This window comes from Pinus tabuliformis, chromosome 1_1, assembly GCF_031772625.1.
Source record: "Pinus tabuliformis cultivar Carrire ecotype Pingquan chromosome 1_1, CPIR1, whole genome shotgun sequence".
NCBI classification, from domain to species: domain Eukaryota; kingdom Viridiplantae; phylum Streptophyta; class Pinopsida; order Pinales; family Pinaceae; genus Pinus; species Pinus tabuliformis.
In genome coordinates, this window is record NC_142297.1 from 409,029,848 (window position 1) to 409,044,061 (window position 14,214).

Here is a 14,214-nt window from a genome sequence, read left to right on the forward strand (position 1 = left end):
GAGTTCTGAAAGCAGTCTTGGGAATGTTGACTTCCTTCATGCGAATTTGGTGGTAGCCTGAGCGAAGATCCAGCTTAGTGAAGAATTTAGCCCCATTGAGTTCATCCAGCAAATTGTCAAACACTGGGATGGGAAATTTATCTTTGACTGTCAACTTATTGAGGGCCCTCAAGTCGGGACACATCTGCCACTCCCCATCTTTCTTGAGCACCATGACCCCTGGGGATGAATAAGGACTAATGCTGGGACGAATGACACATGCTTCCAAAAGTTCCTTGATTATTTTTTCTATTTCATTCTTTTGGGTGAATGGATATCTGTATGGGCGCACATTTGGGGGTTGGGCCCCTGGAACCAAGGTGATGCTATGATCATGTTCCCCTTGCGAGGGTGGAAGCTCATGAGGCTTCTCAAAGATCGGCAGATGGTTATTTAAAATCTGTTGCATCTCAGGATGAATTGGGAGAGACTTGGTTTCGACTGCCTGGATGGCATTAAATTGAGCTACAACTCCATGATTGCCCTTTTTTAACAATTTTTCCATCCTATGCGAGTTGATGATATTGGGAGCTCCCGCGTGGATTCCACGGAGGGTATGTGTGTAGTTGTTCTGCTTAAAACTCATATATAACTCCTGGAAATCCATTGTGATTGGCCCAAGAGTGCGGAGCCATTCAGCGCCGAGGACAATGTCGCAACCCCCCATGTGTATGGAAAACATGTGGGTTTTCAACTGATAATCCCCCATTTGAAGTTTGACATTTTCACAGCGGCCTCCACATTTCATTATGCCCACATCCGCAATTTGGACTTGGAAGTTAGAAACTGCTCGTACAAAACAATGCACTGCTTCTGCGACTTTTGATGGATGAAATTATGTGTACTTCCACTATCAATCAAGACTACTACTGGGCGATGTTTAATAAAACCTTTGATTTTGAGAGTTTGAGGGAAGAAATCCCTACCAACACATGCAGCGAAATAACTGGTTCGTCAGAGACATTGGCCTTTTGGTTGTCTTCTTCTAACGCCTCATGTTCCTCAAGTGGTGGATCTTCCTCTGTTGAACTGTAGTCAGTGGCATCAATTTGAAAAAATTTGGGCTCTTTGAATTTATGACCTGGGGAGTATTTTTCATCACAGTAGTAACATAGTCCTTGCTTTCTTCTTTCGGCCATTTCCACAGGTGACACCTTTTGGACCTTAAGTGTTTGAGTCGTGTTGTGAGCCTGTGGGGGGCGACCTTTAGCGGAGAAATTTGGGCGACTGTATTGGGCTGCTAATGCGCGTTCCACGTTACGAGCTACCTTGCAAGCCTCCGTCCATGTGGGAGGGTCGTGCAGTAGGACTTGAGTTTTGATGGCTTCTTTAAGACCGCTGATAAAACATTCCGTGTAGAATGCATCTGAGAGACCCCAAGTGCGGAAGGCTAAGGCTTCAAAAGCTATAATATATTCATCCACTGTACCAGTCTGTCGGATCTTAGTAAGATGACCCAAAAAAGAAGATTCATGGTCAAAGCAGTCTTGAAGAGCTTTTGTAAATTTGGTCCAAGTCCTAAAAGGTCCATTGCAACGTTGATGCCATTCCCACCATTGCCACCTTTCATTGTCCAAGTACATGCTCCCCACCATAAGCTAAGTTACATCATCTAAGATGTGATTCAGATTGAAATACTGTTCCATTTGTGCTATCCATGCCGACGGGTGAGAACCGTCAAATTTATGCATATCCAACTTGGGAGGTCACTGACTGGGTTGTTGGTGGGTGTGCCAGACGTGAGGAGAGTGGCTAGATTCATCCTCATTGTGTCCATTGCCATTATACGCCTCCTCATGGGCTTGCTCCTTGCCCTTCGGGAGTATGCTCTCGACCATGCTACATAGTCTGTTAAGCTGAATGTGGAGGGTTTGCATGGATTCTTCAAGTTTGTCCATCCTGTCATTGGCCATCGCTTGAGCTCTAGTTTCTACCATACACCAACCTGATTTTTTTGAAAATTGGGACCGCCTAAAAAATTTTCACTAAGAATTGAATGGTACCACCATGCTCAGCTCGTCGTCCTCATTCTGATGGGATAGATCACCAGTAAGCGCCCCGGAATATCTCAGACTTTTTTTTTCTTCTAAAAACTCCTAACGGAGTTTTACTCCTTCCTTATCAATACTACAGTCTCCAAATCCTCAAAATGTCAATGCGGCCAAAAGTCCTGCGAAAATTATACCCCGGTATAGGAACCCTTCACAACGACTCCGATCTGGTGGATCTGAGAGATCTGAATGGCGGATCTGATAGCTCTGGGCGGTGGAACAGACTGCTGCTGCGGATCTGATGGATCTAATAGATCGGAATGGCTGATTTGCGAACTCGAGACTGCGGGACTGATGTCTGCTGCTGCTGCACCCCTTTGCACCAGCGGATCTGGAAGAGATGATGTGTGATCCCCCGATAGAAAAGGGAACTATGGTCTTGAGGAGTGTCAGGTGCTACAGATCGCAATATACATAAGGGTCTGGCAGTAGTACTCGGCCCAATGTTTCAGGGCTTTAACTAAGGAGGATCGACCGTACCCTTAGCCGTACAACCCGACTACCCTATTGTACGGGCGAGTAATCTCTCTGAGTTCTGTTCTCAGTGTACTATAGCCGCAAGACGGCCGACGGTTTATCTATGGCGAGGTTTCAAGGGAGCCTAGGTGCCTTCCGATATACCCAGAGGGTACGTGGAAGACAGTCCATGCGCGGTTCTGTCTAATGCGCTACTACTTGAAGGGGTACCCACAGGGGTTGCAAGGGAGTCCAACAGATGTGACCACCTCTTGTATTTCATGTGTGCATGCCTTCCCAAATCCGCAGGTTTATGCGCTCAACGACAGATCCCGTGGTTTAAAGACGCCGAAACACATCTCTAGCCAAAAAAAAAAATTTGCTAAGAAATGGAGATCCCACCGGCCCTGGAAAGTGCTCTGATACCACTTGTTATGCTCTTAACCTGCAAAATGATACCCAAATACAGACTATGCGAAGAAAATATACCCAGAACACAGAATAGCAATGATTTTATTATCAGAGAGTAATGTTCACTTGCCTCTTCGAGGGGGCAACCTCCAATAGAGCAGAGCTCGATTACAAAATAAGACACGATGCTCCTCCCAAGGAGTCTCTATCCTTTATATATGACTCATACATGCAATACCACGAATCAATACCGTGGGTTTTATTAATACCATCTATCTAAAACTACGGCCCATTTGTAACTAACTGTGGTCCCGTCATTAATTGCGGGTTAACCACTTACAAATATTAATATGGGCTTTATTGACTCTTGATTATGACGTGATCCCGTTACATAAATAAGGGGGTTAGGGTGGGACCCTAACAAAAACAAAAGTGAAGGATGATGAACCAAAAATTTCAAGAGAACAATGTTAGCAGCAACTAATGGCAACGCTATATAGTTGTGGATGATAGCAACGCCATATGCAGACAGTCCAGTTATTAATTACCAAAAAAAAAAGAACATTTTTTTGTTATTTATGGAAGAGCTTTGTAAAAAACACACTTTTAGAGGTTTTTTATTTTTTATTTTTTCAAATTAAATTTATTGGGGTGTCTCCTAACATACTGGGTTAGACAGGGTGGTTCCCAATATCACAATCTTGTTTTTATGGAAAAGCCATTGGGTTTCCAATTTCTGATTCTAGTTATTAATGGGAGATATCATTGTGTTATAAAAGTTTTTATTTCTTTGTCAACTAATGCTTCTGCACTTTATGGAAATGTTTCTCTATGTGTTTCATTGTCGAGTCTGCTCCATTGGCCACATGCAAGCAACACACACTTCTTGTACAACTCTTCAACGTTTCATGGCCCTGTATCTCCCTTAATATATTCAGAAAGGTATGGCTTCTGGTTCATTTTCTCTCAGTGTATCCATGTATGAAGCTACATGAACTTCAAATATATCAAATATATAGTTTAGATGAAGCTCACCATTGAGGTTTTAGTTTTCTTTGATTTTTATGTGTTGTAATCAAAGTTACAGTTTTCTTTGAGTTTTATGTGTTACCAAGTTTGAATCAATTTTTTTTATTTTATATGAAAAAATGAAAAAGGTATGTTTCCAGTAGCTCGTGGACATCAGAATTTTATATGAATAAATCATGTTTAGACAATTTTATATGAAAAGATGAAAAAATTATGTTCTGAGTAGCTCGTAGACATCAGAATTTTATATGAAGAAATCATGTTTACATGAAGCTCAACATCATAATTTTATATGAAGAAATAGTTTAAAGGAAGCTCAACCTCAAACCTTAGTCTTTTCTTTGTTGTTTTTTGCTGTAATCATAGTTACCAAACTCGAAATAAAATTTTATATGAAAAAATCATGTTTTGAGTAGCTCGCAAACATCAACATCAGAATTTTATATGAACAAATGAAGAAATCATGTTCAGGATTTTATATGAAGAAATGAAGAAATCATGTTTTGCGTAGCTCACATACCTACATAATCCTGTTTAGGAAGGATTGGACCACATTACCTATTCCTTCAATAACATATTTTGCATTGTTAGGGTCCCACCCTAACCCCCTTATTTATGTAATAGGATCGAGTCATAGTTATAGTTAAGTCAAGAGTCAATAAAGCCCATATTAATAATTGTAAGTGGTTAACCCGCATTTAATGATGGGACCACAGTTTGTTGCAAATGGGCCATGGTATTTGATAGATGGTATTAATAAGAACCATGGTATTGCCCCATGGTATTGCATGTATGAATCCTATATAAAGGATAGAGACTCCTTGCGAGGAGAATGGTGTCTTATTTTGTAATTGAGCTCAGCTCTATTGGAGGTTGCCCCCTCGAAGAGGCAAGTGAACTTTACTTTCTGAAAAATAAAATACTTGTTGTTATTGCTCTTGTTCTATGCTCTGGGTATATTTTTTTGCATAGCTGGTATTCTGGTATCGTCTTGTAGGATTAAGTGCATAACAAATGGTATCAAAGCGCTTTCAAGGGCCGGTGGGATCTCCATTTTTTAGCAATTTTTTTTTTTGGCTAGAGACATGTTCTGGTGTCTTTAAACCACGGGATCTGTCATTGAGCGCATAAACCTGGGAGGCATGCATGCAGGAAATACAAGAGGTGGTCATGCCTATTGGACTTCCTTGTAACCCTTGTGGGTACCCCTTCGAGTAGTAGCACATTAGACAGAACCACACACGGACTGTCTTCCAAGTACCTTCTCGGTATATCGGAAGCCCCCTAGCTCCCTTGAAACCTAGCCATAGATAAACCGCCAGCCGTCTTGCTACTACAGTACACTGAGAACAGCACTCGAAGAGATTACTCACCCGTATGATAGGGTAGTCGGGTTGTACGGCTAAGGGTACGATTGATCCTCCTTGGTTAGTGCCCTGAAAAATTGGGCCGAGTACTACTATCAGACCCTTATGTATATTGCGATATATAGCACCTGACACTCCTTGAGACCATAGTTCCCTGATCTCTCTCTAGATCATACATAATCTTTGCTAGATCAGATCTTGCAAGTGGGGTTTTTTGCCGCCGCAACAACAATCAGTTTCGCAGTTCAAATCTATCAGATCAGCCATCCAGATCTCTCAGATCCATCAGATCCACAGCAGTAATCATTTTCGCTGTTCAGATCCATCAAATCCACCATCCATACCCGAGTAGTTGTGTGGGTTCCTATACTTGGGTGTGATTTTCACAGGACTTTTGGCAGCATTGACATTTCAGGGATTTGGCAATTGCAGTATTCCTAAGAAACGAGTAAAACTCCATTAGGAGCAAAAGAAAAATAAAATAAAAAAAGTCTGAGACCCCCCTGGGGTGCTTATTAGTGACTTAGCCCATAAGAACCAGGATGAAGAGTAGAGCAAGGTGGTACCATTCAATTGTTAGTGCCAAAGAAATTGGGTGGTCGATGCATGGTAAAAACTAGAAATCAAGCTATGGCGAATGAAAGGATGGACAAACTTGAAGCATCCTTGCAAAAAATCCAAGATCGGCTAACGAAGTTAACTACAACACTCTCTATGGGCAAGGTGGAAGCCTGCGAGGAGGCATATATTGGCAATGAACATAGTGAGGGTGAGTCTAGCCACTCTCTTCACCTCTAGGGCACCCACCAACAATCCCGTCCGCGACCACCCAAGCTAGACATGCATAAATTTGATGGCTCTCACCCGGCAGCATGGATAGCACAAATGGAGCAATATTTCAATCTGAATTACATCGTGGATAATGACACTCAGCTTAGTGTGGGGATCATGCACTTGGACAATGAAAGATGGCAATGGTGGCAATGGCATCAACGTTGCTCGTTAGATTGGAACAGTGGATGAATATATTACAGCCTTTGAAGCCTTAGCTTTCCGCACTTTAGGTCTATAAGATCAATTCTACATGGAATGTTTTATCAGTGGTCTTAAAGAGGCCATACAAGCCCACGTCCGACTGCACCACCCTCCCTCATGGCTGGAGGCTTGCAAGATAGCTCATGAAGTAGAACGTGCATTAGCATCCCAGTCCAATCACTCAAATTTCACCGCCAAGGGTTGCCCCCCACAGGCCCACAGCACTACCCAAACACTCAAGGTTCAAAAGGTGTCACTTGCAGAAATGGAGAAAAGAAGAAAGCAAAGATTATGTTACTACTGTGATGAAAAATACTTCCCGGGCATAAATGCAAGGAACCCAATTTTTTTCAAATTGATGCTACTAATCACAACTCATTGGAGGAAGCCCCACCACTTGAGGAACCAGAGGAGGAAGAAGAGGACAACTAGAAGGACAATGTACCTGAAGAACTAGTTATTTCGCTGCATGCTTTGGCAGGGATTTCTTCACCTCAAACTCTCAAAATCAGAGGTTTTATTAAGCATCGCCAAGTAGTAGTCTTGATTGATAGTGGAAGTACACATAATTTTATTCATCAAAGAGTCATGGAATCAATGCATTGTTTTGTACGAGTAGTTTCTAACTTCCAAGTCCAAATTGCTGATGGGGGCACAATGAAATGTGAAGGCTGCTGTGAAAATGTCAAACTTCAAATGGGGGATTATCAGCTAAAGACCCACATGTTTGCCATACACATGGGAGGGTGCGACATTGTCCTAGGTGCTGAATGGCTTCATACACTTGGCCCAATCACAATGGATTTCTAGGAGTTATATATGACCTTGAAGCAGAACAACCACACACATACCCTCCGCGGACTTCAGGCGGGAGCTCCCTCTATCATCAGCTCACATCAGATGGAGTTATTGTTAAAAAAGGGCCACGATGGAGTTATAGCTCAATTTAATGCCATCCAGTCCTTCGAACCCAATTCTCCTCTGATTCATCCTGAGATGCAATAGATCTTAAATACCCATCAGCCAGTCTTTGACAAGCCTCATGAGCTTCCACCCTCGAGAGGGGAACATGATCATAGTATCACTTTGGTCCCAGGGGTACAACCACCAACTGTGTGCCCATATAGATATTCGTTCGCTCAAAAGAATGAAATAGAAAAATAATCAAGGAACTTTTGGAAGCAGGTGTTATTCATCCCAGCATTAGTCCTTATTCATCACCGGTGGTCATGGTGCTCAAGAAAGATGAGGAATGGCGTATGTGTCCAAACTTCAGGGCCCTCAATAAGTTGACAGTCAAAGATAAATTTCCCATCCCGGTTGTTGATGATTTACTGGATGAACTAAATTGGGCTCAATTCTTCACTAAGCTTGATCTTCACTCACGCTACCACCAAATTCGCATGAAAGAAGTCGACATGCCAAACACTGCTTTCAGAACTTATGAAGGCCATTATGAGTTCCTGGTCATGCCATTCGGTCTTTGTAATGGCCCATCCACTTTTCAGAGCCTTATGAACCACCTGCTCAAACCATATCTCGGAAAATGTGTTCTTGTTTTCTTTGATGACATCCTCATTTACAGTCGCACTTGGGGCGCACATCTTCAGCATGTAGATCTGCTCTTGAACTGCTCCGCGAGCATAAATTTTTTGTTAAGATGTCCAAGTGTTCTTTTGGCATGGAAGAAGTTGAGTATTTGGGCCACATTGTGGGGCGTGAAGGTGTGAAGGTGGACCCCAAAAAGATCCAGGAAATGCAGGATTGGCCTCAACCTAAGACCTTGAAGAGCCTGAGAGGATTTTTGGGTCTCACGAGCTACTATCGCAAAATTTGTCCGCAATTATGGTCGTATTTCAAGGCCCCTCACTCAACTCCTCAAGAAAAATTCATTCCTCTAGAATGATGAGGCACAATAGGCCTTTACAGCTCTAAAAAATGCCATGTGTTCTACTCCATTCTTAGCACTACCTGACTTCACCAAATATTTTTTCATTGAATGTGATGCTTCAGGTACAGGTATTGGGGCGGTCTTAATGTAGGAAGATCGATCCTTGGCCTTCACAAGCCAAGAACTAAGTGGAAAGAATCTGGGACAATCTACCTATGAGAAGGAGATGATGGCCATCTTACATGCAGTAGATACCTGGTGACCTTACTTATTGGGGCGACGCTTCCAAATCCGCACAGACCATCAAAGCCTTAAATATTTTTTGGAGCAATGCCTATCCTCACCACAACAAAATAAATGGCTCGCCAAAATGCTGGGATATGATTATGAGATAATTTACAAGAAAGGGCGCGAAAATATTGTAGCAGATGCATTATCTCGCCAATTTGAGGAGGAAAGTACCCTGCTCGCCATTTCCCTTCCCATTCCAGAATGGATTGAAGAGGCTTGCAAGGAATGGTTTTCACATCCCTGGCTCTCCCAACTCATTACTCAATTGCAGGTGGATCCAAATTCCACCGAGGGCTACTCATGGCAGGATGAGATTCTTCGCTACAAAGACAGAGTCGTAATATCACCAACATCCACCCTCAAAAGCCGCATTTTGGCGGAGTTGCACTCATCTCCCACTGCAGGACACTCAAGCTTTCAAAAGATGTATGCTCGCACTCGAAGATCATTTTTTTGGACAGGCATGAAAAAGGACATTCTTACTTTTGTAGCTGAATACGATGTCTATCAACACAACAAAGGAGAGACAGTCAAAGCACCAGGCACATTACAACCATTGCCCATCCCACCATCAATATGGACAGAGGTTTCTATGGATTTCATTGCAAGTCTTCCAAAGTCAGGAAACAAGTCAGTCATCATGGTGGTTGTGGACAGACTTTCTAAGTATGCTCATTTTTGCACCCTACCCCACTCTTTTACACCGACTTTAGTCACTCAATATTTCATAGATCAGATATTCAAATTGTGTGGCATGCCCAGTTCCATTGTGTCTGATCGTGACCCAGTCTTCACTAGTAATTTTTGGCAGGAACTCTTCCAGCTACAAGGTACCCAACTAAAACTCAGTACTTCCTATCATCCACAAATTGATGGTAAAATTGAAGTAGACAACAAATGTCTTGAAACCTACCTTAGGTGTTTCACTTCAGAAAAGCAACATCTCTGAGTACAGTGGTTACCTCTAGCTGAATGGTGGTATAACACCAACTATAATGCACCACCAAAATGACTCCATATGAAGCAGTTTATGTTCAACTCCCTCCTTCCCCTACTTCTTATATCAAGGGGTGCTCAAAGGTACAAGCAGTGGATCAACTCCTTCAAAACCGCACAACCATGCTCGCCCATCTTAGAGAGAATCTTCATCAAGCTCAAAACCGCATGAAGCAACAGGTAGATCAGCATCGCTCAGAACGCCAATTTCAAGAAGGGGATCAGGTATTTTTGAGGTTGCAACCATATAAGCAAACATCACTCAAAGACAAGGGTTTTCAGAAACTATCTCCAAAATTCTATAGACCATATCAAGTACTTTAGTGCATTGGAGAAGTGGCCTACAAGCTAGCTTTTCCACCCACTGCAAAAATCCATCCAGTTTTCCATGTCTCATGCCTCAAGAAAGTGATTGGGAACAATTTCAAAATTCAAACCAGTCTACCTGAACTGGATGAAGAAGGGTCAATCTAGCTCCAACTTGAACAGGTCCTAGACACACGAGAATGGCACCTGCGTGGCCGCCTGATCAAGGAAGTCCTCGTCAAGTGGAAAGACAACTCTCTGGAAGATGCAACCTGGTAACCAGCAACTATTCTCCAGCAGTTTCCGTAGCTTCAGCCTTGAGGACAAGGCTATTCTTATGGGGGAGGGCATGTTAGGGTCCCACCCTAACCCCCTTATTTATGTAATAGGATCGAGTCATAGTTATAGTTAAGTGAAGAGTCAATAAATCCCATATTAATAATTGTAAGTGGTTAACCCGCATTTAATTGTGGGACCACAGTTTGCTGCAAATGGACCATGGTATTAGATAGATGGTATTAATAAGAACCATGGTATTGCCCCATGGTATTGCATGTATGAATCCTATATAAAGGATAGAGACTCCCTGTGAGGAACATGGTGTCTTATTTTGTAATCAAGCTCAGCTCTATTGGAGGTTGCCCCATCGAAGAGGCAAGTGAATTTTGCTTTCTGAATAATAAAATACTTGTTGTTATTGCTCTTGTTCTATGCTTTGGTTATATTTTTCACATATTTGGTATTCTGGTATCATCTTGCAGGATTAAGTGCATAACATGCGTCTAGAAAGTCATGGATCTGCAAAAAGAAAATAATATTGATAGCAAGATAATCAACATATTTGGTAGCAACCGGAGATGCCGAAGATGAAATGGCTCATGACATGGTACTGAAGGGCTACCATGGGAGACGGGGCATAGGAATGTCTACACACACTTGTGTAAATGGATAATTCTTCAAGCACCACATGAAAACACGAGTTAATCTGGACGAATCCATGATTACCAACAGATTTCTTGGTGCCCTTTTGGAAAGGAAGAGGAGACAAAGCACAAATAATTCACACATAAAACACGAGCTATAGCTCTTCTATTGATCACACAAAACATGATGATTACAATGAACCTGATGAAGGGTATTTAACCTTCACCAACTATCTAATTGCCTAAAATATCTTGACATGCAACCACATGCAATCACACACTCAAAGTCATCTATCACTTCACTCGACTTGACTCAACACTCAAACACTCAACCGCTCAATCACTCAGTTAACTGACTCTCTATGTATAGCTAACTCCACATGTAGGAGTAATTATCTTATTTTAACATTCCCCCTTAATTGCGACTGCTAAACTAAAGCATGACTCATGACAGCTCAAACATGCCTTCTGGTCTATACCTTAGCTAGACTTACAACACCCAAGTTTCTTTTATGGTAACTCAAACACATCTTGTGCTAATGACTTAGCAAATATATCCGCCAATTAATCACTAGATTTACAAGGCTTCAAGTGAACTTCTTCATTGCTCACAAGTTCTCGAATAAAGTGATATCTAGTATCAATACGATTTCTCTTCTGATGAAACACACTATTCTTGGATAGTGCAATCGTTGAGGTGTTGTCACAATATATTACTGTTGATCCTTGTTGTTTCTACTTGAGTCCATCGAATACTCTTCTTGACCACATTGCTTGACATGATGTTGATGTTGCTACTACATATTCTACTTCTGCTGACGAAGGTATCACAATGGGCTACTTATTAGATGCCAATGAAATCACACTTGAACCAAGGTGGAACACAAAACCATAAGTTCTCTTCCTATCATCCAAACTTCCTGCAAAATCGCTATCTGTGTATCCAATCAAATCCTTCTTTAATGTGCTTGCATACATAATGCCACAATCTCTAGTTCCTGCTATGTATCTCATAGTTCTTTTTCCTGCACTCCAATGTGTGTCTCTTGGAGTCTCCATAAATCTGGAAATCAAACTCACTCCTTGCATGATATCCAGTCTTTTAGCTATGAGATACATGAGGCTCTCAACCAATCTTTTAAATAGAGTTGGATTGACATTATAGATCCTTCATCATCCTTGCTTAACTTTATACCTGTTGCAACTAGTGTAGGGACAGGTTTGCAATTTTCCATCATGAATCTTTTCAATAAATATTTGGCATATTTATTTTGACAAATAAAAATTCCCTTTTCAGATTTCTCAACTTCTATGCGAAGAAAATATTTCATGAGACCAAGATCTATCGTCTCAAATTATTTCATCATGGCTGCTTTAAATTCATCTATCTCAAAATCACCTGTAAAAATCATGTCATCAACATATAAGCAAACAATCAAAATTTGTACATGCTCATATACCTTTGTGTATAACTTAGGCTCAATGTTGCTTATGCAAAATCCATTCTTAATCATGTAGTTGTCAATTCTGCTATACCAAGCTCTAGGTGCTTGCTTCAGTCCATAGAGCGCTTTCTTCAACTTGTAAACTTCCTCTTCATTAATCTCAACTTCATATCCTAGAGGCCGCTACACATAAATTTCTTCTTCTAGAATTCCATTCAAGAAGGCTAATTTCACATCCATGTGATATACTTTCCACTTATTTTGAGTTGTTGTGGCTAGAACTGCTCCTACAGTATCCAATCTGGCTACCAGAGAAAACGTTTCTCCAAAGTATATTCCCAGGTGCTGCGAGAATCCTTTTGCTACAAGTCTTATTTTAAATCTATCAATTTCACATTTTTCATTCAACTTTGTCTTGTAGACCCACTCCACACCATTGAGATTTTTGTCCTTTGGAAAATCAACCAAATCTCATGTATCATTCTTTATAATAGCTTCAATTTCTTCATCCATGGCTTGCACAACAATGCAAAATTCGAACTAACAACCAAATCATCATAAATATCTTTCAAACTTCTCATCTTTCTCTTACCATTTCAGCTTGATTCATCACCTGATTGATTGTTGGGAGAATCTTGATCTATTGATCTGCTTGAGGATCCATGTTGCTCTGAAAATTTTGGATTCCTTGTTGGTGTGTCTCTGTTTGGTGTCTTTACCTGTGATTCTTGCTGCTTCTTTTCTGCTACATCATCTTCTTCCATCAGTGGCAGTTGTTCATCAACTGTTTTGTCTATAGTTCAATTCCGTGACTCTTTTTCCTTGAATACAACATCTCTGCTAATTATGGTCTTCTTTGTGACAGGGTTATAGAATTTGTAAGATTTTTATTGCTCACTATAACCAATGAATACACATTTTTCATTTTTATCATCCAATTTGCCTCTTCATTCCTTAGGCACATGTGCATAAGCTACACATCCAAATACTATGAGATGAGATACCCTGCAATACATACCTGACCATGCTTGTTCTAGTACTCTGTTAATTACACTCTTTGTAGGAGATATGTTGATCACATAAATAGCACATGAAACTGCTTTTGCCTGATACTCATTGGACAAGTTTCTACCTTTCAACATGCTTCATAATTGTCCTATTCTTTCTCTCTGCTACACCATTCTACTGCGGTGTGTACCTGGTTGTAAATTGTCTTCTAATCCCATGTTGTTTACAGTAATCATGGAATTCCTTTGAGTTATATTCTCCACCACGATCTGAACTTAATACCTTGATCTATCGATCACTTTGGTTCTCTACTAAGGCTTTGAATTCTTTTAACTTTGTAAAAGTTTCAGACTTATGCTTCAAGAAGTAAACCCAAGTATTCCTGCTGTAGTCATTAATGAAAGTGAGCAAGTAGCAACTTTCACCAATTGACTGTGTCCTCATAGGTCCACACAAGTCTGTATGCACTAGCTCAAGAGGTTGCTTTGCTCTGTATGCAACTCCCTTTGGAAAACTTTCACGATGTTTTTTTCCCAAGATGCAACACTCACAAGTACTAGCAGGCTCTTTGATGGGAGGTAATCCTCTGACCATCTATTTCTGCTGCAACAATCTTAAACCAAAAAAGTGCAAGTGTCCAAATCAAAAGTGCCATAACCAATAATCATCAGAACATGCAACTGTAAAAGAACTCACCTGACCACTATAATTCAAAATTAGAGGAAAGAGTATGTTCCTCGTCATCTGCACCTTTGCTATCAGCTGCTTATTTGGGGGCTTTTCATATATAACACATTCTTAACCTTAAAAGATAACTATGTATCCTTTATGTGTCAATTGAGCAACACTTAACACATTATGTCAGAATGTTGACCACTCCTTTCCCATCTACTTCCATAGTCTTATCAGTCCCCAACTTTACCTCTGTTTTCACAGATTGATCGGAATTTGCAAACCAATCTATGT